This window comes from Bufo gargarizans, chromosome 2, assembly GCF_014858855.1.
Source record: "Bufo gargarizans isolate SCDJY-AF-19 chromosome 2, ASM1485885v1, whole genome shotgun sequence".
Classification (NCBI taxonomy): Eukaryota; Metazoa; Chordata; class Amphibia; order Anura; family Bufonidae; genus Bufo; species Bufo gargarizans.
Window position 1 is genome coordinate 353,356,085 of NC_058081.1, and position 27,842 is coordinate 353,383,926.

A 27,842-nucleotide genomic window follows, 5' to 3' on the forward strand; every position below is an offset into this window, starting at 1 on the left:
ATCACAGAAAAGACAGTGATAACTCTCTGAGTGCAGATAGTAGATGTAACTTGTCAGGCTGAAGACTCCTCACTGTGGGGATGGGGCAACCTTATAGAAATGAGGGCCTCAGTGAAGGAGGGAGGGGGCCAGCATAGGGGTGGGCGGTATAGGCGATATAGGTGATATGCGATATGAATTTGGGCCACGATATGGATTTTCGCCATATCGCCGGACCGCGATATGATCATTTTCTCCTGAGCCGGCCGGCACAGCGGAGGGAGGAGGAGGGAGTCTCTCCCTCCCTACTGTGCGCGGCTGCCGCTGAACACCAATGAGGACAGAGTAGGAGGAGGAGAGGAGGGACTGTGGCCACTGCGCCACCAATGAATGTGCCGGGCATATCCCACAGGGTCCCCCTCCTCCCCCTCATCATTGGTGGCAGTTTTCAGTTCCGATCGGAGCCCCAGCAGTGTAATGCTGGGGCTCCGATCGGTTACCATGGCAGCCAGGAGTCACGCTACTGAAGTCCTGGCTGCCATGGTAGGTTAGTGAGCAGAGAGCAGCACATTATACTCACGTGCGCTGTGGCCGCCGGTCGCTCCTTCTTCTGTCTGTGCGGCGGATTACACTGCTGGGGCTCCGATCGGAACTGCAAACTGCCACCAATGATGGGGGGGAGGAGGGGGACCCTGTGGCCACTGCCACCAATGATTAATACTGGGGAGGGAGGGGGGGGGTTTGCGTTACCAGAGGGGGCAGATCAGAGGCTGGGGGGAGGCAGATCAGAGGCTGGGGGGAGGCAGATCAGAGGCTGGGGGGGAGGCAGATCAGAGGCTGGGGGGGACGCAGATCAGAGGCTGGGGGGGAGGCAGATCATAGGCTGGGAGGGCACAGGAGAGGCTGGCGCCATGGTCAGCTCCCTGCTGTTGTGTGCCCAAAGCACAGGGCAGCAGGGAGAGTGTAAAGTCCTATTCACCCTAATAGAGCTCTATTAGGGTGAATATGACAAGAGTTCTAGCCCTTAAGGAGGCCAATAGTTAATAAATAAAAAGTAAAAAAAAAAAAAAAGTTTAAACACCCCCCCCCCAATATAGAAAACAATATATCGCATATCGCACATGCTTAAAATTATATCGCAATATAGATTTTAGGCCATATCCCCCACCCCTAGGCCAGCAGGGCCTGACCACTGCCTGGCTCCTATAATTATCAAGCTTCTAGACTCCTCTGTCTAGTGCACCACTGGACAGAAGAGTCAGACTGTAGTATTCTGGACCTGGGCCCCCTGCTGCCGCATGTGGCGGGCCATGTATGTAAATAATGAATAGCCAGCTCTGGCGTGCTGCCTGGCTGCTGTCCTGGCCTCCTAGCAGCCACTACAGTGGTAGTTATGCTCATGTAGAGAGACAACACTAACAGATATTTTGTCAATCTGTAAGAAGATTGAAATGAAGTGTACCAGGGGTACCACAAGGGAAGGTATTGTATAAGGAGGGTAGGAGGGTAAAACACCTTGTGTGCATAGACCATAGATACCCAGATTAATAATGGTGGGAAATGCTGCATGTACTGTGAGGGAGTCCTATAACATGAATATGATGTGGGTTTGTATGACGGTTTGTTTTTTGAGGGACAAGCTGTAATTTTGATCACTTTTTATTCCGTTTTTTTTTTTTTTTTTTCTGGAAGCAAGGTGGCTTAACAATAACAAGACTGTCAGTATTTTTCATTTTTTATGGGGTTCGCCTTGCGGGGTAGATAACAATAACTATAGTCTGTTGGTTGGTGTAATTACAACTATACCAAGTTTTTATATATATTGTTTTATGTTGCACTGCTTTACATCATAAAATCACATTTGTAATAAAGGATAACAAATGTTAGCATATGTTACTGCTGCAGCGCCATTATGCATAAAGCAATCTTTAGTTTCTTCACTTACCACTGTTTTCCTTAAATTTTCCCCTTAGTTACGGCTGTTTTGAATCCTATTATAAGGGTCTTCTCAAGATGGCTCCTCTGCCAGTTCTCTGAGGCCAATACTGCATTCCCTCAGGTCACATACAAACTTGCTGTAGCCAGCAGCTTCCTGCCAGCCAATCAGTTTGGATTACTGAAGCCTCACTCTGAAGCCTAATGCAGGCATGCAGTGTGAAGGACCGCCCCTCTGTCTTCCTAGCCGGAGACAGACAAGCCATAGCAACAGTCTTTTAAGGGAGCAGTGGAAAGGGACAGGGGACATTAATGAAAGCTGTTATTATAAGGTAATTACAAATCTTTTGGCAATCATTGACAGACTAACTCAGGTACATGCCTAGCTCTAATAAAATAGCAAATAAAAAAAAATATGACAGTTATCCTTTAAATATCATTCGTTTTTTGGATCACCAAATTCTAAGACCCATAACATTTTCATTTTTCCATTAAGGCGGATGTGTAAAAGTCTTGTTTTTTTGTGGTGCGAAGTCTTGTTTTTTGTGGTGCTTTTTGATTATATTTGATACCTTTTTATTGGAAGTGAGGTGACTAATAACAGCAACTCTGAAACAGTTTTTAATTTACTTTTGTTGCAATGTTCACTGTGCAAGATAAGTAATGTGATCATTTTATAGAACATGTAGTTGCACACATGATGATACCAATTATAATTAGTACATTTTCTTTTTTCCTAGAAATAAAGGTCTGGAAAAGGAAAAATGGGATGATTTTGATGTGAAATTACTATTTTTACCAACTAATTGGTTCACTTTTTAAAGTCCAATCAGGGGATTTGAACTTAGTCTTCAAACTGCTGGCGAAAAACATTACATTGGCTCTATACCGTAATGCATTATCTGTCAATTTTACACTGACAGTTCTCCTATTTGTCCCTGCCTCTGACAGGATCTAACTGACTTACATACATGACAACCCCCATTGTTAGACCTATGGTTGCCATGGCCACCATCAGGTCCCTGCAATCTATGTGGAACAAAGGGAGTCCCCTCCATCTATAAGGCACTTAGATGTGGCAGTCACTACTGCCTGTGGCCACTTAGGGGTAAAACACTACCATTGGTAGTTATCTCTAATCAAGACTGTTGTAAAAGGGTGTCAGCTGTATGTAACTGTTGACACCTACAGCTGATGGCATCGACTAAACTTCTGAGTTGGCGCCATCACTATGCCGTTGATGTATGGCATTATGTCTGTACATGTAGCCAGTCATTCAGTATATTTATTGCATGATACAGGAAGTGTATGTGCTATAAAATCTATGATGGGTGCAGGAGACTGCAACCTTGATCAAGCAGACTTTTTTCAGGAATTGCATTGAAGGGGATGTCCAATGAAAAATATTCTATACTTTTCAAACCAGCATCTGGATCTGAATTCATTTGTTATTGCATGCTATTAAATATTTTGTATAGCTACTGAGTTATTCAATAAAATGTATCTGTATAGCGCCACCTTTGTTTTTTTATTATATCTTTGACCTGCTCACTTAGATGGCCGCACATGCTCAGTTTCATCGCTCAACTGCCTTCTGAGCTGTGATAGGCAGAGCATGGACACGCCCCCTTAGCTGCAGCAGAAAAAATACTCCCCTTGAGCTGGTAGCTTGATATAAATCTAGCAGAGCAATGAATGGGGCAGCTATGGATCCATGTGAGGTACAGGGCTGGTTCTAGCTTTGTTAGAAAGAGGTTGTTATGTATTATATGATGAATAATTTTCATTTTTCACATTAATCATGGGCTAACCCATTTAATATTGCCAATATTCTCCAATTAATTTTGACTAAAAAGCCCTCATCTGCAAATTTTAAAAGCTATAACCTGTCCTAGAATGTGAGCAGGACTGGTTTCCTTTACTTGTAAAGCTGGGAAAAAGGGAATGACGGGGCAGGGTGTCATTCTACATGCTACTAGGAACTCTTCTCTACAGTAGATAGTAATGCTACAATCCTATCTATGATGCCATCATGATTCAGCAGACTGGTAGTAACACTCGCCAATGTGTGGCATCTGGAAGTGCCGAATTATAGTGTATAGTGAGGCCCCATCCCTTTGTTCCTCTGGGCAATTCTGCAAGTGGGAGCAACCAGTCATTACATACCAGAATAAGTTATTTGGGGCCATTTCAAATAGTTCCTGGAGAACCACTTGAAAGAGGTTATCTCATGATTAATGTAAAAAATTAAAATCAGATAGCATTTGGTACATAACAATCTCTTCCTAACAATTTATTGGAGGTCAGAGGAAACCCCCTTTTACTGACTAATCTCAATTTCTGATCAATGCAGTTTGGTGTCAGCAGAGTGATCCCACTCCATAATGTCCTTGCACAGCTCAGACATACAGTTACATCCAGGAGCGTGAAAAAACGTAATTTTCAATATACGACCTACCAACACCAAGCATCATATACCAAAAGGATGTTTGCATTAATTATGAAAATGTAATTTCTGGAAAACATATGTAAATATCAACAGATTTTCAGTCTTGATATTTATTATATGCCTATGCAATTTTTTACTGCTCCAGGCTTATTGATTTTTCTATTAGATTGCCTCATTATTAACAGAAATTAATTAAAGGGGTTATCCCTTGACTAATGTAAAAATGATAATGAGAATCAGACACCATATAGTACATGACAATCTCTTTAACAAAGCTAGAACCAGCTCTATACCTCACATGGATCCAGAGATCTCCCCATTCATTGCTCTGCTAGATTGATATCAAGCTGACAGCTCAAGGGTTTGTTTTTTCTGCTGGAGCTCAGGGGGGGGGGGGGGGGGGGGGGTCTTTTCTGCCGCAGCTGTCTCTGTATCACAGCTCAAAAAGCAGTTGAAGGATGAAACTGAGTATGTGCGGCCATCTCAGTGAGCAAGACAAAGAAATAAAACAAAACAAACAGCAGGTGGCACTATACAGATACACTTTATTGAATAACTCAGTAGCTATGGTAAATATTTGACTACATGCATTTACAAAAGTATTCAGATCCAACTGCCGGTTTGAAAAGTGTCAAATATTTTTTGTAGCGGGCGTGATGACATATTGCAGCTCAGCGAACGGGAGCTGAGCTGCAATATGCTGATGCCGGAAACTACACCGTGGATGCAGTCTATATTACATTGTACTCATTAAAGTGAATAGGTGCTCTGCTCCGGAAAAGAGACCAGTCTTGAGTCGAGACCTCCTCGGACATTTATACCCTAATAGGGCATATAGGCAGTGGACAATCTTTTTAAAGCCTAGGTATATGAATTACACATGTAAGCATTTGTATTCTTACTGAAAATCTTATGTTGTAGAAGTCTAATTATGGAATCTAATTAGCGATTCATAAATTGTTCATTTGATTTACTTGCACATTATTTGTAGGACAAATTATATTACAGTAATTATGAGTAATGCTAACAACATCCATCCATATTCAGTTATTAATTACACTCAATAAGATGTACTACTCCCTAACCTTTTGCATAGTTCAGTTTTTTCACTAATACAGTTTTTAACCCTTTCTACCCCAGGACAGTTTTCACCTTCCTGCCCAGGCCATTTTTTGCAAATCCGACATGTGTCACTTTATGTGGTAATAGCTTTTATTTATCCAAGCAATTCTGAGACTGTTTTCTCGTGACACATTGTACTTCATGATAGTCATAAATTTGAGTCAATATATTTCAGCTTTATTTATGAAAAAATCCCAAATTCACCAATAATTTAGAAATTCGCAATTTTCTAAATTTCAATTTCTCTGCTTTTAAAACAGAAAGCGATACCTCATAAAATATTTATTATTTAACATTCCCCATATGTCTACTTTATGTTGGCATCATTTTGTAAATGTCATTTTATTTTTTTAGGACGTTAGAAGGGTTAGAATTTTAGAAGCATTTCTTAAAATCTTTTAGAAAATTTCAAAACCCACATTTTAAGGACCAGTTCAGGTCTGAAGTCACTTTGTAGGGCCCACATAGTAGAAACCCCGATAAATGACCCCATTGTAGAAACTACACCCCTCAAGCTACTCAAAACTGATTTTACAAACTTTGTTTACCTTTTAGGTGTTCCACAAGAATTAAAGGGAAATGGAGACGAAATGTCAAAATTTTACTTTTTTGGCAGATTCTCCATTTTAATCCAATTTTTTCTTTAACACATCGAGTGTTAACAGCCAAACAAAACTTAATATTTATTACCCTGATTCGGCGGTTTACAGAAACACCCCACATGTGGTTGTAAACTGATGTAAGGGCACACAGCAGTGCGCAGAACGAAAGGAGCGCCATATGGTTTTTGGAAGGCAGATTTTGCTGGACTGGTTTTGAGATGCCATGTCCCAATTAAAGCCCCCCTGATGCACCTTTAAAGTAGAAACTCCCAAAAAGTGACCCCATTTTGGAAACTAGGGGATAAGGTGCCAGTTTTATTAATACTATTTTGGTTGCTCTATATTACTTTTTTGTGAGGCTGGGTAACCAAAAAAGGGGTTTTGGTATCGTTTTTATTTTTTACAACATTCATCTGACAGGGAATATCATGTGCTACTTTTAAAGAGCAGGTTGTTACGGACGTAATGATATTAAATATGTCTACTTTCTTTGTTTCTTTCAGTTTTACATAATAAAGCATTTTTGAAAAAAAAATGTTTGTGTCTCCATTTTCTGAACTTGCATTTTTCTGCTGATCGTCTTGTGCAGGGGCTCGTTTTTTGCAGGAAGAGTTGACGGTTTTATTGGTACCATTTTTGGGTACATATGATTTTTTGATAATTCATTATTACACTTTATGGGGCAAGGTGACCAAAAAGATTTGTAATTTTAGCACAGTTTTCATTTATTTATTTTTACAGCGTTCATCTGAGGGGTAAGTAAGGTCATGTGATATTTTTATAGAGCAGATCGTTACGGACGTGGCAATAATTAATATGTATACTTTTTCTTATTTATTTAAGTTTTACACAATAATAGCATTTTTGAAAAAAAAATGTTTTAGTGTCTCGATAGTCTGGCCATAGCTTTTTTATTTTTTGACCAATTGTCTTTTTTGCGGGATGAAGTGATGGTTTGATTGGTACTATTTTGGGGGCATACCACTTTTTGATCGCTTGGTGTTGCAATTTTAGTGATTTTTTTTTGGCACTGTTTATTTTTTTTACGGTGTTCATCTGAGGGGTTAGATCATGTGGTATTTTTATAGAGCAGGTTGTTACAGACATGGCAATACCTAATGTCTACTTTTTATTATTTATTTCACTTTAGCACAATAATAGCAGTTTTAAAGCAAAAAAAAAATCATATTTTAGTGTCTGTATTGTTTGAGAGTGATAGTTTTTTTTATTTTTTGACCGAATCTCTTAGGGAGAGTCTTATTTTTTGCGGGATGAGGTGACGGTTTGATTAGTACTTTTTGGGGGGCATACGCTTTTTGATCGCTTGGTGTTGCAATTTTTCTGATGCAAGGTGACAAAAATGGCTTTTTTATACAGTTTTTATTCTTTATTTTTTACGGTGTTCACCTGAGGGGTTAGGTCATGTGATATTTTTATAGAGCTGGTTGTTACGGATGCGTTGATACCTAACATGCATACTTTTTTTTATTTATTTCACTTTAACAGAATAATAGCATATTTGAAACAAAACAAATTATGTTTTAGTGTCTCATGTTCTGAGAGCTATAGTTTTTTTAGCGATTTTCTTATGTAGCGGCTCATTTTTTGTGGGATGAGGTGATGGTTTTATTGGTATAATTTTGTGGGACATACACCTTTTTGATTACTTGGTGTTGCACTTTTGTGATGCAAGGTGACAAAAATTGCATTTTTTTTTACACCGTTTAAAAAAAAAATTTAATTTATGGTGTTTATCAGACGGGGTGGATCATGTGTGTTTTTTCATTTTTTTTTCAATACACTAACAGGTTGCCTAGGGAATTTCCTGGGCACCCATAAAAGGCAGGTCCCGATGCCTTGCAAGGCATTAGGCAGCCTCTGCATGGCATTGGGATGCCTTCTCACCAATCGGGTCCCCACCACAGCAGCGCGGGGACCCGATGGGCTCCCTCACCTGCTGCAGACCCCTTCTATGTCGGGGTTAATGCGCCGGCATCTGTGTTTTAACCGATGCTGGCTCATACAGCAGGGGTCCGGCTAATGGGAACAGCCGGTCACCTGCAGCTGATTGGGCGGGCGCAGCTCCAGCACCCGCCTGATCAGCGGGCTGTAATAGTACAGCACTGGGCGGCAAGTCACGTCCCGCTGCACCATACTATTATGGCGCTGGTCGGGAATGGGTTAATTATACAATTTTTATATTTTAGGATAGGATAGGATTTTGAAAGTAGTAGCACACAATAAATGTTTCTATTTTAGCACAGTTTTTCTAACATAATGGGAAAGTTTGTCCAGGATTTGATGAAAAGTTTTTTGTTTGTTTTTTCCAGGGAAGCATACAGTACCATCCTTTTCAAATCCTCTAAGACATCCTAGTACAGTGATGGCGAACCTATGGCACGGGTGCCAGAGGTGGCACTCAGAGCCCTCTCTGTGGGCACCCACACCCTGGAAAAAGTCTATGGTGTACCAATATGCCTTAGACTTCTCCTGTCAGTCATCAGCGCAGGGTGCACTATGAGCGCACAGGCAGCACATGGAATGTAGGCAGGCTATTGTAGATAAATGATAAAGTACATGGAAGATATTCTATATTGGACTGTAGTATTCAAGGTAAATTGCTGTGTTGGCACTTTGCGATAAATAAGTGGGTTTATGTTGCAGTTTGGGCACTCGGTCTGTAAAAGGTTCGCCATCACTGTCCTAGTAGATATCTTTGTGTATCTCTTAAGTGACATGGAATATACCATACTTTTTACTTCATAAGGCCTCATGCACACAACCATATGTATTTTGCAGTCCACAAAAAACAGATGCGTAAAAAATACAGATGACATCCGTGTGCATTCTGTACTTTGCTGGCCCCTAATAAAACAGTCTTATCATGCGGACAATAATAGGATATGTCCTATTTTTTTGCGGAACGTAAATACGTTCCCTTTTTTTGCAGACCGTTGAAATGAATGGTTCCGTATACTGTCCGCAAAAAAAACGGAAAGGACATGGAATGAAAATACGTTTGTGTGCATGAGGCCTAAGATGTACTTTTTGGGGGGAAATGTCAGTGCATCTTATAAAGTGAATACTAGTGAGTGTTGATCGCTAATTTTTATCGCGAATATCGGCACTTTGAGAATTTGCAAAGATGCAGAATATAGTGCTATATATTCATAATCGTGAATATTATAGATTTTTTTTTCATCAGTGGGCCAATAAAAAAGGCTGCAATATCTTTTGTCAGAGCTTAGCAACATCCCTAGCAACTAATAGGAAAGTTGCCTACCCCTTTACTACATAGGAAACTCTCCAGCAGCCATTTTCTGCTATTTTTTTGCAGTTCTGAGAGAGAGAGCAGTGTCATTGCTGTGATCTGTGCTTTCATCTAGATGCTATTGCTTTTCCAATAACATTAGATAGTTAGTGGGAAATAGTCGGTGTAGGTTAGATAGTGATATAGTGTAGCTGATAGGTTCCAGTGAAGGGTGTAAGGTAGTGTGATAGGAATTACTGTACTGTACATTTTCTCCAGTCTCAGGAAACTTCTAGCAGCTTGAAAAATGTAGCAAAAGTGACCCACACCTGTATTGTGCACACAATACGCGCATATTACATTGCTGATTTTTGCAATCAAGAAAATAATGACTGGCGATCACAAATTCTAGAATTTCGCAAATTTATTGTGAATATTAGGCCAAAAATTTGAGAAATATCGCGAAAACTAATATTGCCTATGCTGCTTATCACTACAGTATTGATGTGAGGAATATGGTAAGTAAATATAACATATTATATGCATGCATATATTGTATATGAAATAATATGTGAGTTCTATAATTTTAGCATATTGTATGATTTTGAACAATTAATACAATAGAAAGACTATGACAAATTCAAGCACTTTACTATAAAATCCTTTAGGTGCAATGTACTGTACTGTATTATACTATATGCAAACAACACAATTTCACCATCAAATCCACTGCTAATTAAAAAAGAAAATATTGGTGATTGGTGAAGTTATTCCTCCTTCAAGAGCTGGTAGGAGCTAGAACAATGTGTCTAAGAAGTGCCTTTATTTAAAGAGGTTCCCTCCCTCTTCTCCCTTTTCTTACCTATATATACCTATTTATATATGTCTTAATTGTTTAGTAAAGGTATACACATGTTCTTTGCACTACAGATTTAGATGCTCTGTTTTGCTTTCTATTTTATTCAATGTTGCTATGGGACTACTAAATTGGAGGTCACCTGTGTGACTCTGTTTCTCAGTCATGATATACTGTATTTTATTTGCTTCATATATTTCGATGCCACCTTTTTTGGGTGGAATGTTATTCACTTTAATTTTTTAAAACCTTTACACTTTATATATTTATACATTAAATGGGTATTCAAGTAACACCCATCTATCCCCTATCCATTGGGTCATTGGCAGGTCCTATATCCCTCCACATGAATGGAGCAGCAGTCAAGTATGTGTACTAATGATCAGCTCATCTCTATGGGACTATAGGAGATAGCAGCATACAACACTTAGCTCTCTTTGGCAGTCTTATACAACCTTAATGCAGCAGTAGTGCACATGCTCAGCCGTTGCTCCATTTATAGGGGGACACTGTTCTCTTTAACTATCAACAATATTAATTAAACATAGGTTATAAACCAAGCTGATTCCTGGTTAAAATAAGTGAAAGATAGTAGTAACCTAGCTGTAGATGGCATACATCTTACATTCCTACAGGATGTAATGATATTCTTTTGTGCTTCTATTATAGGAGTCATATTTTTCTCAACTTTTTCCTGGTAGCACAAGTGGAGTTATGACAAAAAAAAAATGCATATTTTTCATGAACATGAAACGCAGCCGGAGGGGCTCTCATCTAACAGGTCACTCTCAGCACTGCTGTGACTGCCAGTATCCAAATACTGGGATTTGTTTTTCTCAAACTCCAGTCGTGTCAGGATTAGTCAATGACACTGCAGATCCTGCCATGCTCATGCCAACAGACAATATTAAGAGACAGCTTCTGAAGTATCTTTACCTGAAGCAGGTTTCAAACTCTCACATAATGTAAGAAAGTTCTCATGCCAAGAATGCTTTTATTATCTTTTGGTTTAAGGTCATTTTTTTTTTTAACATAGATTCTCCTATTACCAATATGTAATAAGGAGAAAATCAATGAATTTGTTTAGACAAAACCCTTTTTCCTTACATACTGAGGACCTAATATGAGATCGGCGGAGGTCCTCGGAGTCAGCTTTATGAAGAGGCTCCATGAGCACTTAGGTCTCATTCTAGGTCATATGATGTCTCAATAACTGGTCACATTGCCTAGGCACCGCTCATCCCTATTCAAGTGAAAGGAACCGGGTTGCTGTACCAAGCATAGCCGCTATACAGTGTACGGAGCTGCGTTTGGTAAGCTGTGAGGAGGCCGCAATACTTTCTGAAATGTTGTAGCCTCCTCAAATAGCTGAATGGGTGGGGGTGCCATGAGTTGGACCCTGCCAATCTCATATTGATGACCTATCCTGAGGATAGGTCATCAATATGTAAATACCAGATAACCTCTTTAATTCATAGGACTGTAAAGATCACATGACTTCATGACTGGAATCAAACATGAAGATTTTGTGCCAGTTTTGTAGCAGTTTCTTGTGCTAAAGCCAGGAGTGGATCCAAAAAATAAGTAAAACATGAAGGAAGGAGTTATACTTATCCTCCATTTTATATACATGTCTGTGTTTGGCATGTAAGTGTGACTCTGGTCGTACAACAATTCTAATGTGCAGCTCAAGACTAATTCGCATGTTTAGCTCCTTCTACTTTGGATGAATTTTTTTTTTAAGTCAGGGTGATGACTACCTAACTGTCAAACCGCAGAATAGACTGTTTTTCAGGGGATAAAGGTTTTTTTCTGAGAGGGGAGGGGTCCCAAATAAACTGTTATCAGAATTAGTGAAGAATTAAAACCTCAGAGTAGAAATGAATAAAAATCCGTACCTAGGAGGCTGGTTTGGTAGAAGGTAGAGGCTGAAATAATTAAATTCTTCACAAAGTTATACAAGTCAGAAGTTGGCAAAAGTGACACTAAGACTTCAGCCTTTCTGGATTCACTCAGATTACCATCAATAACCACCCAACAGGCAATGGTCCTGAATAGACCAAATACTGTGCTAGCGTTGGAAAACGCCTTAAAAATAATCCCCCCAAAAATACATTTCCAGGCTTAGATGGACTTCCATTTGAAGTCTATCGCAGATACGGTAAACTACTACGTCCAAGGATGCTGGAGGTTTTTGGGGGAGATTACCGGTCCTATGTTAGTGGTGAATATTTGTTTAATTCTAAAGAAGGATAAGGACCCATTAAATAGAGTAATACTGTCCGATCTTGGCTGTTAATAGGGATATTAAACTGGTAGCCAAGGTATTAGCCTTCAGAGTAAAAACTTGCATAACAGCTATCATTAGCAGAGATAGCTGGGGAGGACCCTTTTTGATAATAGCGATAGGGTCTTTATGAATATGCAGTTAGAAGGGGGGGGTCTCTGCTCCATCTTGTAATTGGACACTGCCAAGGCCTTTGACAGGGTGAAGTGGAGTTTCCTATGGAAATGTCTGGAGTCTTTTGGTCTGGGAAAAATGTTTATCAATTGAGTCCGACTTCTTTATAAAAATCCAAGAGCGAGAATAATATTGAATGGGAACCTAACAGGCATGTTTGATTTAAGTTGGGGTACATGCAGGGTTGCCCCCTCTCCCCCCCTTCTCTTTGACATATATAGAACCTTTAGCGGTGTTTTTAAAAGTTCGGTGCCTCTTTGAGGATTTCAAAATTGCAGGTAATTGCGAGAAGCATATATTATATGCCGATGACATTGTTTTGTTTGTAAAGGACCCTCAGAGGAATTTTGGTCATATTGTAGATGCATTATCTTATTATGGGGATGTATCTGGCTTGGAGATAAATTGGTCAAAATAATCCCTATTGCCTTTGGATGAAAACATGGAGCTAGACTTGTCCAGATTAATATTCTCAGGAAGACCTACAAATTTGAATATCTCAAGATTAAGATTACATCCAAACTACATCCAATGTCAGGAATAATATAACAGCCTTGCTTATGAGGATTAAAAAAAAGGTCAATATTTGGCTAAACCTACCTCTATCAATGGTGGATCGGATCTCAGTGGCAAAAATGACTATTCTGCCACAGATACTTTTCTATTTAAATGCTTATCCTGTCTGGATTAATGACATTATATTTAAGAGGATAGAACAAATTCAGAACAATTTATTCTGGGGAAGAAAAAGAGTCAGAATCCAGTATGAAAATCTGTGCGTTCCAGAGGGTAAAGGAGGTTTTTTTTGCTTCCCAATTTTAAAAAGGGGTTTGGAGTCATATTTATGTCAAAAGATATGTACGGTGAGTGGTGCCACTATTTATACACTAATATGGGATAAAAAAAACTTTATGAGGATTAGGGACTTTAAAATTTGGTCAGAGAAAGGTCTAAGTAATATTTCTCACTTCTTTGAGGATGGTGTGTTACGGAGTTTTAGTGAATTACAGAACAAATATGATTTGCATGAGAAATATAGGTGGTTTTATGGAAAATTAAACACGCTTTTCTAAAAACATATAAGGAGTATTTTAAAATTTTCATGCGTAAGCTGATAGAATACATTGGGAAATAGGTGGTAGATAGAAAGGGACTCCCACTTATGTATAAGTCTATAATGAATGAGGTGTCTGTGAGTGGTTTGAGGATTGGGGATACACTTCCTATTAAATATGCAATATTTTGTTTCTTGCTGAAGTAAACATGTCATTTTAATGAATTTAAGGAATTTTATTGACATAATAAAGATAAAAAAAAGTCATGGTGTGTCATATATCCTAGTCCCAAAGTCTTATATTATAGGGTACTATCTTCCCACAAAATGCATGTAGTTCCATAATGAAACGTGTATAGGTGATGGTTAAGGACTAATCAATTTCCATTATTTATATGAGTCTGGGTTTTTGCAAGACATGCAATACTGAAGGTGAAGAAACCATTCCTGAAGCATCAGTATAGCCTCTTGGTTCCTTTTATTCAACTGCATTTCAACCTACTTTCCACATGTAAATAAAAGCTTACCTAAACAAAACTCAGACATGTGAGGCTGTCTTTAGGGGGTGGCAGCGTCCGTGAACCCCATCGATCTGTAGAACAAAGGGGCACAAGTCCTTTACTGAGGCTCTGTTTTTTCTTAATAGTTTGTGGAGATCTGAAGATGCATGAATAGTCAATAACAGGAGTCAGAACTCTCATATCTCCTCTCCACTCCACTTTCCCTCTCTCTCTTTCTTTTTCTAATTATTACAAGTAAGAACTGAGTATTAAGCAATGTATTGGACAGGTTGATTTCTCCAGCATACTTTCAGAATGAGCTGTAATGCATTGCCATACACTTTTATTTTCTCTGTTATGTTAACATTCTGTTTGGCATTGTTAGTTTACACCATAAATACAAGATTTGGGTGAATTTTGTTTAATTCATTGATTCATATTTGATCATCTTTAAAGATATATGTTTTACTTAAAAATGATTTCTACGAAAAAAATAATTAACCGTCATAAAGTGCTCTTCTCCTTTTGTCTGTTGCACAAAATTTCCCCCATCCAGTGATTTTGAATATGGTAAGGATTGAACTAAGGTTGTTGCGATACCAAAATTTTGATTTGATTTCGATACCATAAAAAGTATTGCGATACTCAATACCATTCGATACCACGCAAAATAAAAATAAAATGCCCAACCCTTTCAAGGTGTTTTTTTTTTCTACTCCCAGCCCTCCCAAAGCCATAACTTTTTTTTTCATTTAATTTATATAGCCATATGAAGCATTTGTAGTTTGCGAGCCAAGATGAACTTTCTAATGGCACCATTTACAGTTGCATAACATATGGCGGGAAGCAGCAAAAAAATTCCAAATGGGGTGAAATTATTTAAAAAAAACTATTCCGCCACAGTTTTATGCGTTAAAACTGACCCATTAATTTTATTCTCCGTGTCAGTTCAATTACAACGATACTACATACGTATAGTTTTTATTGTGTTTTAAAACTGAAAAAATTGAAAACTTTGGGAAAAACTTTTTTGTTACATTTCCATATAACCCATAACTTTTTTTGTTTTTATGTGTACGGAGCTATGCAGGTCCACACTTTTCATTGATACCATTCTAGGATGTTTATGACTTTTTAATGACTTTTCATTACATTTTTTGTGGGAGATGAAGCGAATAAAAAACGTTTTGTCGTTTGATAAATATTTTTATATTTTAATAGTACGGGGCATTTTTGCACGCAGCGATACCCATGATGTAAATTTTTTTAATTTATTTATGTATTTTTATTTTAATTTGTATTTTTATATATTTTAATTTTGGGGAAAGGGGTGATTTGTATTTTTTTATATTTTATATATACTGTATATATTTTTAAGTATTCTTACATTAACTTTTTTTTTTGTTTTACACTTTTTAATAGTTTCCCTAGGGAACTATAACAAGCAATCATTAAATGTATTTTATCATAGTCTCCAATGCATTAGCATTAGAGTTTATGAGAACTATACTAAGTTCCGATGGAGCACTGCCATAGGCAGGGTCTCTATAGGAACTAATGTGCGGCAACCCTGTGGCACTCCTGAGTACAGAGGCACCTGCAGACTACATCTGACTTCTAGAGAAAGTGACTTCCGATCCACACTGTAAGACTTTTATCATAGGAATGAATAGAAAAAGTGACTTCCGGTACACACCATAAGACTTTTATCATATGAATGAATAGAGAAAGTGACTTCTGGAACACACTGTAAGACCTTTATCATAGGAATGAATAGAGAACATGACTTCTGGTACAAACTGTAAGACTTTTATCAAAGGAATAAATGGAGAAAGTGACTTCCAGTACACACTGTAAGACCTTTATAATAGGAATGAATAGAGAATGTGACTTCCTGTCCACTTGAGAGTTTTGTGATTGTGGCATCCCCAAAACTTATTTTTATCAATGTCTGCAGCTGTGACCCAGCAGAGAAACGTAGATTTGACCCCTAAAACAAATGCTTTACTGTCTGTGATTGGACATGTTATCTCCACATCTGGTATTGTTTCTTTTTACTGAAGACCTTTCCAAAATGGTTAAATCTAAATGGGAGCTGGATTTGGGACCCATTGCCGATGGGAAGAAATTCTAAGCTATATACCACTGCTGTCTCTGAGCTCTGCACAAAGATTTTCTTATATATATCTTATAAACAGAATGTACAAGACTCCTCTGTTTTTTTTTAATATTGGCCTTATGGGCGGTTCAAAATGTGAGTGAGTAAATCGCCCCAGGAAGATATGATTTCATATGTTAGGAAACTGACCCCGGTTAAGACATTACTGGCAGGAGGTTCTTGATTTGATAAACTAAGTGTATCAGTTGTCTTTGCCATCTGAGCCGTTATGTGTCTTGGGATCTGCTAATAAACTGTTCATTTATGGCTATGTTAAAAAGTATCGTCAGGAAAATTATAGCTCAAAGTGGACTGATGAGTATCCAGCTGCATGTCAACAATTTGTGAACAAAGTCAAATGGAAAACACTGTGTGTGTTTAAAGGGGTCAGATTTTTTTGTCTCTTTGAGCTCTTGGGCGAGAAAGGCCTGGGCTAGCCTCTGTACAATTAATTAGGAATCATATCGCTACAAATGTGTCTTGTGGACTACAAATGGCTTTTAATGAGAATACCTTTATTGCAATAGAGTACATTTATTATTCTCATGAATATTATTATAATTACCCATTAGAGGATCAGCAGTGAAGTTGATTGCTTTGGACTGCTGAAGGCTCCTTTACATGGCTGGGGGTGGGAGTTTGTAAGCTTGGTGAGGGTTTGTATTTTTGCTTTTATGTACATAAAACTGAACAAAACCCAGACTGTATTTTATTGAGGAAATGCTCTTTAAGCTGGATAACGTTATCATTAATTAATGGTTGACAAGGTATTCCAGCCATACTAAAGTATCATATATGAAGAACAAAGGTGATAAATGATATCTGCCTCTGATATGAGAAATTAGCTCTTAGCAAGCTCTGCCTCTGATGCTACCAGTTGTAAGGCAGTTATCCCATAAGTAGGACATAGCCCCCCCCCCCCCCTCCAAATCCTGACTTAGACCTGTCACCCAGTTAAGTCATCTGCTCTGCACTGATCAATCACCCTGAAACAGCTATCTGCTAATGAGTTGCTTGCTTATTTATTATCTAAGTCATGTCTCAAGGCCTATTTAACCCATCCGCCATACATGTAGATCGGGAAAGGCATTCCTTGTAAGTAATGAGCCAGAGCCTGTACTAGGCTTCTAGGTTAATTAATTTTATGTTACAATTCAGGCCAGCAGGTGGCTGCACTGAATTGTAATATAGTGAGCTATGCATAGGGTAATGGAGAAAATGTAATTATTTAAATTGCAGTCTAATCATTGGATGCTGGGTCCACTTAGACTTAATCAAAAAGTCATATACACCCCAAAATGGTATTAACAAAAACTACAGATCATCTCACAAAAAATGAGCCCTAACACATCTCCGTAGACATAACTATAAAAAAGTTATGGGGGTCAGAATATGGCAATGAAAAGAAAAAAATATTTTTTTTCAAATATTTTCCAAGCATTAAAACACAACAAAACTATACAAGGGTGGTATCGCCGTAACCATACTGACCTGGAGAATGAAGAGCACAAGAACAATACACAGTGAACGCCGTGAAAACAAAACCCATAAAACTGTGGTGGAATAGCATTTTTTCCAATTCCACCCCATTTGGATTTTTTTTTCCAGATTCTCACTACATTATATATAATATTAAATGGTGCCATTAGAAGGTACAATCTGTTGTGCAAAAAAGTCCTCATATCGCTAAAGGGTCGAACATTGACTTATAAGATAATTGATTTACATCTGGTAGCATCAGAGGCAGAGCTTTCTAGGAACTCATGTGCATACCATCTTCCACGAATTCCAGAGGATCCGTGAATTGACTATAAGCCTCCTCACACCGATTAGGGCGCTCTCCCTGAAGGGAGAAGGTATCTCTCCCCCCCCCCCCCCCCCCCCAAATACATTACTATTGCGTTAGTCATTACTGCAGTAAAGGAGATTAATAAAGTATAGCACAGCAACCTGTTCAAGTACAATTACAGTGGGATGCGAAAGTTTGGGCAACCTTGTTAATTGTCATGATTTTCCTGTATAAATCGTTGGTTGTTACGATAAAAAATGTCAGTTAAATATATCATATAGGAGACACACACAGTGATATTTGAGAAGTGAAATTAAGTTTATTGGATTTACAGAAAGGGTGCTACAATTGTTTAAACAAAATTATGCAGGTGCATACATTTGGGCACTGTTGTCATTTTATTGATTCCAAAACCTTTAGAACTAATTATTGGAACTCAAATTGGCTTGGTAAGCTTAGTGACCCCTGACCTACATACACTGGTGAATCCAATTATGAGAAAGAGTATTTAAGGGGGTCAATTGTAAGTTCCCCTTCTCTTTTAATTTTCTTTGAAGAGTAGCAACATGGGGGTTTCAAAACAACTCTCAAATGACCTGAAGACAAAGCTTGTTCACCATCATGGTTTAGGGGAAGGATACAGAAAGCTGTCTCAGAGATTTCCGCTGTCTGTTTCCACAGTTAGGAACATATTGAGGAAATGGAAGACCACAGGCTCAGTTCAGTGTAAGGCTCAAAGTGGCAGACCAAGAAAAATCTCGGATAGACAGAAGCGACGAATGGTGAGAACAATTAGAGTCAACCCACAGACCAGCACCAAAGACCTACAACATCATCTTGCTGCAGATGGAGTCACTGTGCATCGTTCAACCATTCAGCGCACTTTACACAAGGAGATGCTGTATGCGAGAGTGATGCAGAGGAAGCCTTTTCTCCGCCCACAGCACAAAAAGTGCCGCTTGAGGTGGGCTAAAGCACATTTGGACAAGCCAGCTTAATTTTGGAATAAGGTGCTGAGGACTGATGAAACTAAAATTGAGTTATTTGGCCATAACAAGGGGCATTATGCATGGAGGAAAAAGAACACAGCATTCCAAGAAAAACACCTGCTACCTACAGTAAAATATGGTGGTTGTTCCATCATGCTGTGGGGCTGTATGGCCAGTGAAGGGACTGGGAATCTTGTCAAAGTTGAGGGACGCATGGATTCCACTTAGTGTCAGCAGATTCTGGAGACCAATGTTCAGGAATCAGCGACGGAGCTGGATCTTTCAACAAGATAACGACCCTAAACACTGCTCAAAATCCACTAAGGCATTTATGCAGAGGAACAAGTACAACGTTCTGGAATGGCCATCTCAGTCACCAGACCTGAATATAATTGAAAATCTGTGGTGTGACTTAAGTCCATGCTCAGAAGCCATCAAACCTGAATTAACTAAAGATGTTTTGTAAAGAGGAATGGTCCAAAATGCCTTCAACCAGAATCTAGACTCTCATTGGAGCCTACAGGAAACGTTTAGAGGCTGTAATTTCTGCAAAAGGAGGATCTACAAAATAATGATTTCATTTCTTTTTTGTGGTGCCCAAATTTATGCACCTGCCTAATTTTGTTTAAACAATTATAGCACACTTTCTGTAAATCCAATAAACTTCATTTCACGTCTCAAATATCACTGTGTGTGTCTCCTATATGATATATTTAACTGACATTTTTTATCGTAACAACCAACGATTTATACAGGAAAATCATGACAATTAACAAGGTTGCCCAAACTTTCGCATCCCACTGTAATTTTACTTGAACAGGTTGCTGTGCTATACTTTATTAATCTCCTTTACTGCAGTAATGACTAACGCAATAGTAACAACCAACGATTTATACAGGAAAATCATGACGATTAACAAGGTAGCCCTAACTTTCGCATCCCACTGTATATGATGTATTTGACAGTGTAAAGAAAAAATGAAAAATCTAATGTTACTAGACGTCAGAACTGAAGATATATCCATGAATAGCAGATTATAGTTACATAACCACACAAGAGAATGTGTTTAGATTTAACGATGTTCGTGCACCTCGGGATTCCTAAAATTATTTAAACCTGACTTACTTATTATTTTATAGTAAATAATTCGATTTTGACATTATAACATAGCAGGAAGACCACCAAAGTAGTATTTAGGGTATCTATAAATCAAAATGATTCAAGTGCAGGTTAAATTCTCTGTACGTTTTTCTTAACTCATTGAATAAATTGTTAGGGCTGCAGAGAGCTAACCAATTGGTCATAGATTTATAACACAACAGAACAGCAAAGTGCCTCTAATATCCACAAAGCTTGACAGTAAATGTTAATAGCCTTACTTGTTGACTGGAAGTTAAACAACCAGAAAGCAAAAAGATGGAGATGATTTAATAATGTTTCCATTTCTGTGGTTGGTCCAACTCTCAAATTCCACTTTTGTGATCCTTGTAATGTACAAAAAGCACCTTTGATGCTTTAACTCAGTGTTTGGAATCAGTTGACTTTCTAATAAGAATTCTAGTATGGACATTATAATTAATTTAAAAAACTTGCTTCCCTTCCTCAAGCCTCTTAACTTACTAAAGAAATATATTCCTCTGTCTTTTTACAAAATAAGGGGCTGAAGGGGAGTGCAGAGGGCCCAGCCACAGGATCCCCTTACAGATTACCGCTAAATTTTAGTCTACATCTGCACTTGCCATGTACACAATGCAGCCTGGCAGCAGGATCCAAATACATTTTTGCCAAGAGTGTACTACTAAAGTGAATAATTTGTCTTTTAACCCTTTGGGGTTTTATGATTCTAAAGTGTCTATGTTGAATCTACTAAAGATAATGCAATAGAATTGCCTACAGTCTTAATAAAAAAATTAAAGGGACACTGACAGGCAAATTCAGCATATTGTGTTATATATCTGACATTACAGGTATTATACAGTCTATTAAAAGCATGTAAGTATCCCCCCTGTCCACCTTCTAAATACCGAAATATAAAGTTTTATAACTTGCCTGTCTCCTCACCAATCTGCCCAAGGGGCGGCGTTTCATCTGAAAATGCGCCCAGCCAGCTGCTCCCAACTGCCGTTCTGTAGCCCCGCCCAGCTCATCAATATTCACTTCGCTGGGCGGGGCTACAACTCTCCGCACTATCATTAACCCCTTTGGAGATGTGAGTGAGCAGCGCTCTGAAGCGCTGCTTTGAACAGTGCCTGGGGCATGCGCATGAGGTAGAGGCTGCAGCTGCCTCTGGGAACGCAGGCAGGGTGTGTACAGCAGGCGTGATCTAACCACGGCGGGGCGCAGGCGCAGAGGATTAGACGGACGCTGCCAAGAGGATTCTATCAACCATGCGCAGGATCGTGACTGGGGAGAGTTGTAGCCCCGCCCAGCGAAGTGAATATTGATGAGCTGGGCGGGGCTACAGAACGGCAGTTGGGAGCGGCTGGCTGGGCGCATTTTCAGATGAGACGCCGCCCCTTGGGCAGATTGGTGAGGAGACAGGCAAGTTATAAAACTTTATATTTCGGTATTTAGAAGGTGGACAGGGGGGATACTTACATGCTTTTAATAGACTGTATAAGACCTGTAATGTCAGATATATAACACAATATGCTGAATTTGCCTGTCAGTGTCCCTTTAAGGTCTGTTTACAAAGGCTGATAATTGGGAATGAACTTTCATAAGAACATTTGTATGGCCGATCACTGGACTGTCTAAACATGAACCAGCCAACAAACAAGCAAACACAGGAAAGCACAATCAAGCAAAGGAGGGCAGGACATCTCCCTCTGTAAACTGGGGATGTGCTGCTGACAAGAATAATCAATGTGAAAAGGCCCTTTAACAAAAATCCCAGATTGACTTAAATAGTTACATAGTTAATATGGTTAAAAAAAGACATAACCACCAAGGGATGGGAGGGGACACAAATTGTTATACCGACTACCATCTTTTTATATCATGGATCAGCTCTCATTATGGCCCCACATTGGACTATGTAAAAGGATCCTTAGGGTACGGTCATGTGCTTTGGCAGAGAGCAAACTACGAGAGTTTGTAAACCGATATGGGAACGTAGCCTTAGTTAGCACTTTCTGACAATAATCGGGCAGGTGCAAATCTCCTAAGTGCATGCGCGATCCTCCCTCCTTCACTTTTTGGGCTTTGTTTTACAGATAGGTACAGGTCCCAGAGGTGGGACTTACACCTATCAGACATTGGGGGCATATCCTAGCAATATGCCCCCAATTTCTTAGGTAAGACAACCCCATTAACATAAATACATAGAAGCCATCCAAGTGCACTAAGATATGTGTGCAGCCTTGGAAACACAGCCCATGTGTCAGCTGCATCTCCTGCGTTGACACCAGGTCATCTGACCCAAACTCACTGCATCACACTGTTCTATGATGCAGTGAGTTACTATCTGACCGTGGGTCTATTGTACTTTACTTACCTCATCATGGGAGTACAGTACAAAAGACCGGCAATCAAATAGAAAGTTACTGCATCATAAAATACTATGATGGAGTGAGTTTAGGTCAGATGTGCCACAGTTGGTTCAGGAAATGTGGCTGATGATGCAGAATGCCATATGTCTAATTAATGTGTGCTTAATCTGTAGATATCAAGGCATGTGGATGAAGGTAATAAAGCAATATAGTAATGTGAAAGGGGATTTGTACTATTTTAGATTAGCCATTAATCCAGTAATAGACTATATTGTACTGTATTAGACATTTATAGATTTCATTCGGGGTGGTGCTCCAAAGTTAGATATAATTTCCTACTTAAAGGGGTTGTCTGAGTTATTTTTTTGTTCTTTGTATGTTTCTAACTAGGCAAATTCACTTACTTTATCTCCAGTTGCTGCTTTCTGAGATTTCACTGAGGGTCACATGACCTGTGATGTCAGCTTCTCTCCCTGCTCTGATGATATTTGGTGCACAAGCCTGAGAGATCTGTACACGAGATGTCACTGTGCCTGCCACACCATCCTACACTGCAGGCTGCTGCTTATTGCTTTCTCTCTCTCTCTGGATTCTTGAGGAAAAACGTCAACCCCTTCAGCTGCACAGACTCAGGGATGAAGGCTTTACTGAATAGCTGCAGGCAGTGAGGAGACAAATGCTGGTGACAGGAGCTGACAGGAGTTCTGCAGACCATTGCACAAGAACAGGTAGGGGGAAGATCCTGTGTGTATCAGCATGTTGTATTTTTGGGACTTGTAGTCCCAAAAATACAACATGCTTCTGAGTATCCAAGTAGGCAGACATTGTCACTCAGAACAGCACTTGCATTCACTCCCTTTGCAGAGCAGGGGGAGGGGCACAGATTATTGTTATTGCAGGTAAACAAAGGGCCAGAAGAGAACCAGGGAAATGAGGAAATATATTTTTTTTTTTGCCTAAAAATCGCTTAGCTCAGTTATATATTGCTGCCCATCAGATTTACAGTGCTATATATATTTTTTTTCAAAATTTGGACAACCTCTTTAATGAGTATCTATTTACTGCATGTGTCAATCGTTTTTTTCCCCTTCAGAGAGTCGAAGTCTACATTATATTCACTAGCTGAATCTATTCACTTTTTATCAGAGTTTTAATAAAAGAGCCATTATTTCAAATGGTAACTGGTGTAATTGAAGCCTGAGGAAAAAGGTAAATCACTATCTTTCAGTTCAATTTAGTAGACAAACTTCATGCTTTATTTTTACCTAGCCGAATTCAATTTGTACTACTGTGGAAATAAGATTTTTGGACCTACAACACTCAATTGAGGTAGCAGGACAAAAATGAAATTGATCAGTCACGGAGAATCCATCTCAAGGGGTTCTCACACTACAACTTACTACCTATCCACAGTGTAAGTGCAGTGTAGAGGTGGCAATGGCGGCCTGAAAGACGTGTAAGTAGTAACTAAACTATCTCTCTTCTACAAAAAAGTCCAGAGAACCCCTTTAAAACTTCTGCTCCTACAATCTAGCAGGTAGAGGGTTAATTACCATTTCTGCCTTCTCCTTTCTTCAGTACATACCATTCAGTGAGAGCTATGCAATAAACAAAGGAAGCAGCTATGCCGAGTCTTGTACTGCAGTCATGGTGTCTCAGGCAGAGCAGAGCTGCCATGTCTTAGCAGACTCTGATCAGCACTACCTGTATACAATACCCCCCCCCCCACAGGAGGTTGTTTTCACCTGTAAATGTGACTGCTTTGGGAATATCAATTACAGTGAAAAAGTGAAAAATAAAAAAAAAGAAGTTTTTCAATAAACTATTGCGGGACATATTACAGTCCCGATCAAAAGTTTAAGACCAGTTGAAAAATGGCAAAACATAATATTTTACATTGTTGGATCTTAACAAGGTTCCAAGTAGAGCTTCAACGTGCAACAAGAAGAAATAAGAGTGAGACAAAACATTTTTTGAGCATTCAATTAATTGAAAACAACGATTAAACTGAAACAGGCTGTTTTTCAGCTGATCCAAATTTTAGGACCACATGAGTTTAAAAGGCCAACTCTGTGCAAAGATGTGGACTCATTGTCATTTTCTGTCAGGTAGTCACACGTTGTGATGGCAAAGGCAAAAAAACTCTCCCTTTTTGAACGTGGTCAGGTTGTTGAACTGCATAAGCAGGGTCTCTCACAGCGCGGTGGAAGAAAGTTTTATTCTCTGATGAGAATAAATGTAACCTTGATGGTCCTGATGGTTTCCAACGTTACTGGCATGACAAGCAGATCCCACCTAAGATGTTTTCTATGCGCCACAGTGGAGGGGGCGCCATAATGGTCTGGGGTGCTTTTTCCTTCAGTGAAACAATGGAGCTTCAGGAAGTGCAGGGGCGTCAAACGGCCACTGGCTATGTCCAGATGTTGCAGAGAGCATTCCTCATGACTGAGGGCCCTCGTCTGTGTGGTAACGACTGGGTTTTTCAACAGGACAACGCTACAGTACACAATGCCCGCACGACAAGGGACTTTTTCCAGGAGAATAACATCACTCTTCTGGCCCATCCTGCGTGTTCCCCTGATCTAAATCCAATTGAGAACCTTTGGGGATGGATGGCAAGGAAAGTTTACAAAAATGGACAACAGTTCCAGACAATAGATGGCCTTCGTGCGGCCGTCTTCACCACTTGGAGAAATGTTCCCACTCACTTTATGGAAACGCTTTTGGAAGTGATAAACAATAACGGTGGAGCTACTCATTACTGAGTTCACGTTTGGAAGAAATATCTCTGTAAAAGTCAACTTTTCCAATTTTTTTTATACAAAGTTGTCATTTTAGAAAGATATTTCTCTCACCCAGCATGGGTATATGTAAAAATACACCCCAAAACACATTGCCCTACTTCTCCTGAGTACGGCGATACCACATGTGTGACACTTTTTTGCAGCCTAGGTGCACAAAGGGGCCCAAATTCCAATGAGTATATTTTAGAGGGGCATTTTTAGGCATTTGGATTCTTACGCGGGCCCCTAAAATGCCAGGGCAGTATAAATACCCCACATGTGGCCCCATTTTGGAAAGAAGACACCCCAAGGTATTCCGTGAGGGGCATGGCGGGTCCATAGAAGTTTTTGGGTTTTTTTGGGCACAAGTTAGCGGAAATTTTTTATTTTTATTTTTTTCTCATAAAGTCTCCCTTTCCGCTAACTTGGGACAAAAAGTTCAATCTTTCATGGACTCAATATGCCCCTCAACAAATACTTTGGGATGTCTACTTTCCGAAATGGGGTCATTTGTGGGGTGTGTTTACTGTTCTGGCATTTTAGGCGGGGCTAAATTGTGAGCAACCCTGTAAAGCCTAAAGGTACTCGTTGGACTTTCGACCCCTTTACGCACATAGGCTAAAAAAGTGTCACACATGTGGTATCGCCGTACTCGGGAGAAGTAGGGCAATGTGTTTTGGGGTGTATTTTTACATATACCCATGCTGGGTGAGAGAAATATGTCTGTAAATTGACAACTTTGTATAAAAAAAATTAAAAGTTGTCATTTACAGAGATATTTCTCACACACAGTATGGGTATATGTAAAAATACACCCCAAAACACATTGCCCTACTTCTCCTGAGTACGGCGATACCACATGTGTGACACTTTTTTGCAGCCTAGGTGCGCAAAGGGGCCCAAATTCCAATGAGTACCTTTTAGGAGGGCATTTGGATTCCAGACTTCTTCTCACCCTTTAGGGCCCCTAAAATACCAGGGCAGTATAAATACCCCACATGTAACCCCATTTTGGAAAAAAGACACCCCAAGGGGCATGGCGAGTTCCTAGAATATTTTTTTTTGGGCACAAGTTAGCGGAAAATGATTTTGTAAGAGAAAAAAAATAACATTTTCCTAACTTGTGCCAAAAAAAAAAAAAATTCTAGGAACTCGCCATGCCCCTCAGGGAATACCTTGGGGTGTCTTCTTTCCAAAATGGGGTCACATGTGGGGTATTTATACTGCCCTGGCATTTTAGGGGCCCTAAAGAGTGAGAAGAAGTCTGGAATAAAAATGTCTAAAAAATTTTACACATTTGGATTCCGTGAGGGGTATGGTGAGTTCATGTGAGATCTTATTTTTTGTCACGTTAGTGGAATATGAGACTTTGTAAGAAAAAACAAAAAATAAAAAATAAAAATTCTGCTAACTTGTGCCCAAAAAAAATCTATGAACTCGCCATGCCCCTCAAAAGTGATCTTTATAGGGCCGCAGCGATTTTACCGTGTTTTTGCAGTGATCAGAAAAAAATAATTTCTGTCACTGGGGACTGAACGCCAAATATAACTTTTTGTGACTAGTGTATGTATTTGGTATCGATGTACAGTAATTGTATAAACCCAGGGAATAAAGTTATCAAGTTATATATGTCACAAAATGGTGCTATTAAAAACCTGTCCCACAAACTACAAGCCCTAATATGGCTAAATGGGCGGAAAAGTAATGTGAGGATGACCAAATATGAAAAAAATTGCTTGGTCACTAAGGTGCAATGGCTCTGTTAATTTCAGTAGTCATTTTCTTTTGGCATCAATCTGTTTTATGGGGAGCCGGAGCAGAATAGCGTTTTACATCCCTTGCATGGTCCCACACTGGAAAGCCCCGATCTAACTGATCTAAGAAACATTATTTTAGATTAGAAAAAAGTACTTTGTGGATGACTTTTTTTCATCTAAAATAACAGATCTCAGATGGAAATAGCTAAAACAAATGCAAAATGAGAATAACCGAGGACAACAGATGCTCATAATAAAGGATCAGTTTTTTGTTTTCTGTTCTTCTGATGGATCAGAAGAACGGAAAATGACATGTTGATGTAAACCCTGTCTGAGATTCACTCTCAGCCTGCTCAGAAGGAAACTCGTTGATGCAAGCAGCTAGTATGAAGAACTGAGAAGAAAACTAAAATGTTACTGTTATATCGATAGTGCATATATAGTATATAACATATTTAATTTATTTTAATACCTTATATAGTGCTGATATATTCCGCTACGCTTTACAGACATTATCATTGCTTGATGCCCCAAATGGAGCTTAAAATCTAAGCTCCCAATCAGTATGTCAGTATGTGCATTATTCCCTACTCTTATATCCTTCCCCTTTACATTTCATGTTAGTTATCTAGGTCTAGAAACAGTTACTGTATGTTTTGGACTATAA

The 27,842-nt window shown here is 39.1% G+C and overlaps 1 protein-coding gene across 1 annotated transcript in view; it reads right to left on the reverse strand.

Annotated features, from left to right (window-relative positions):
- The window catches only part of HTR4 (5-hydroxytryptamine receptor 4), a 576,608-nt gene that overhangs the window by 466,822 nt on the left and 81,944 nt on the right, over positions 1-27,842 (reverse strand). The gene's annotated exons all lie outside the window — the stretch shown is intronic.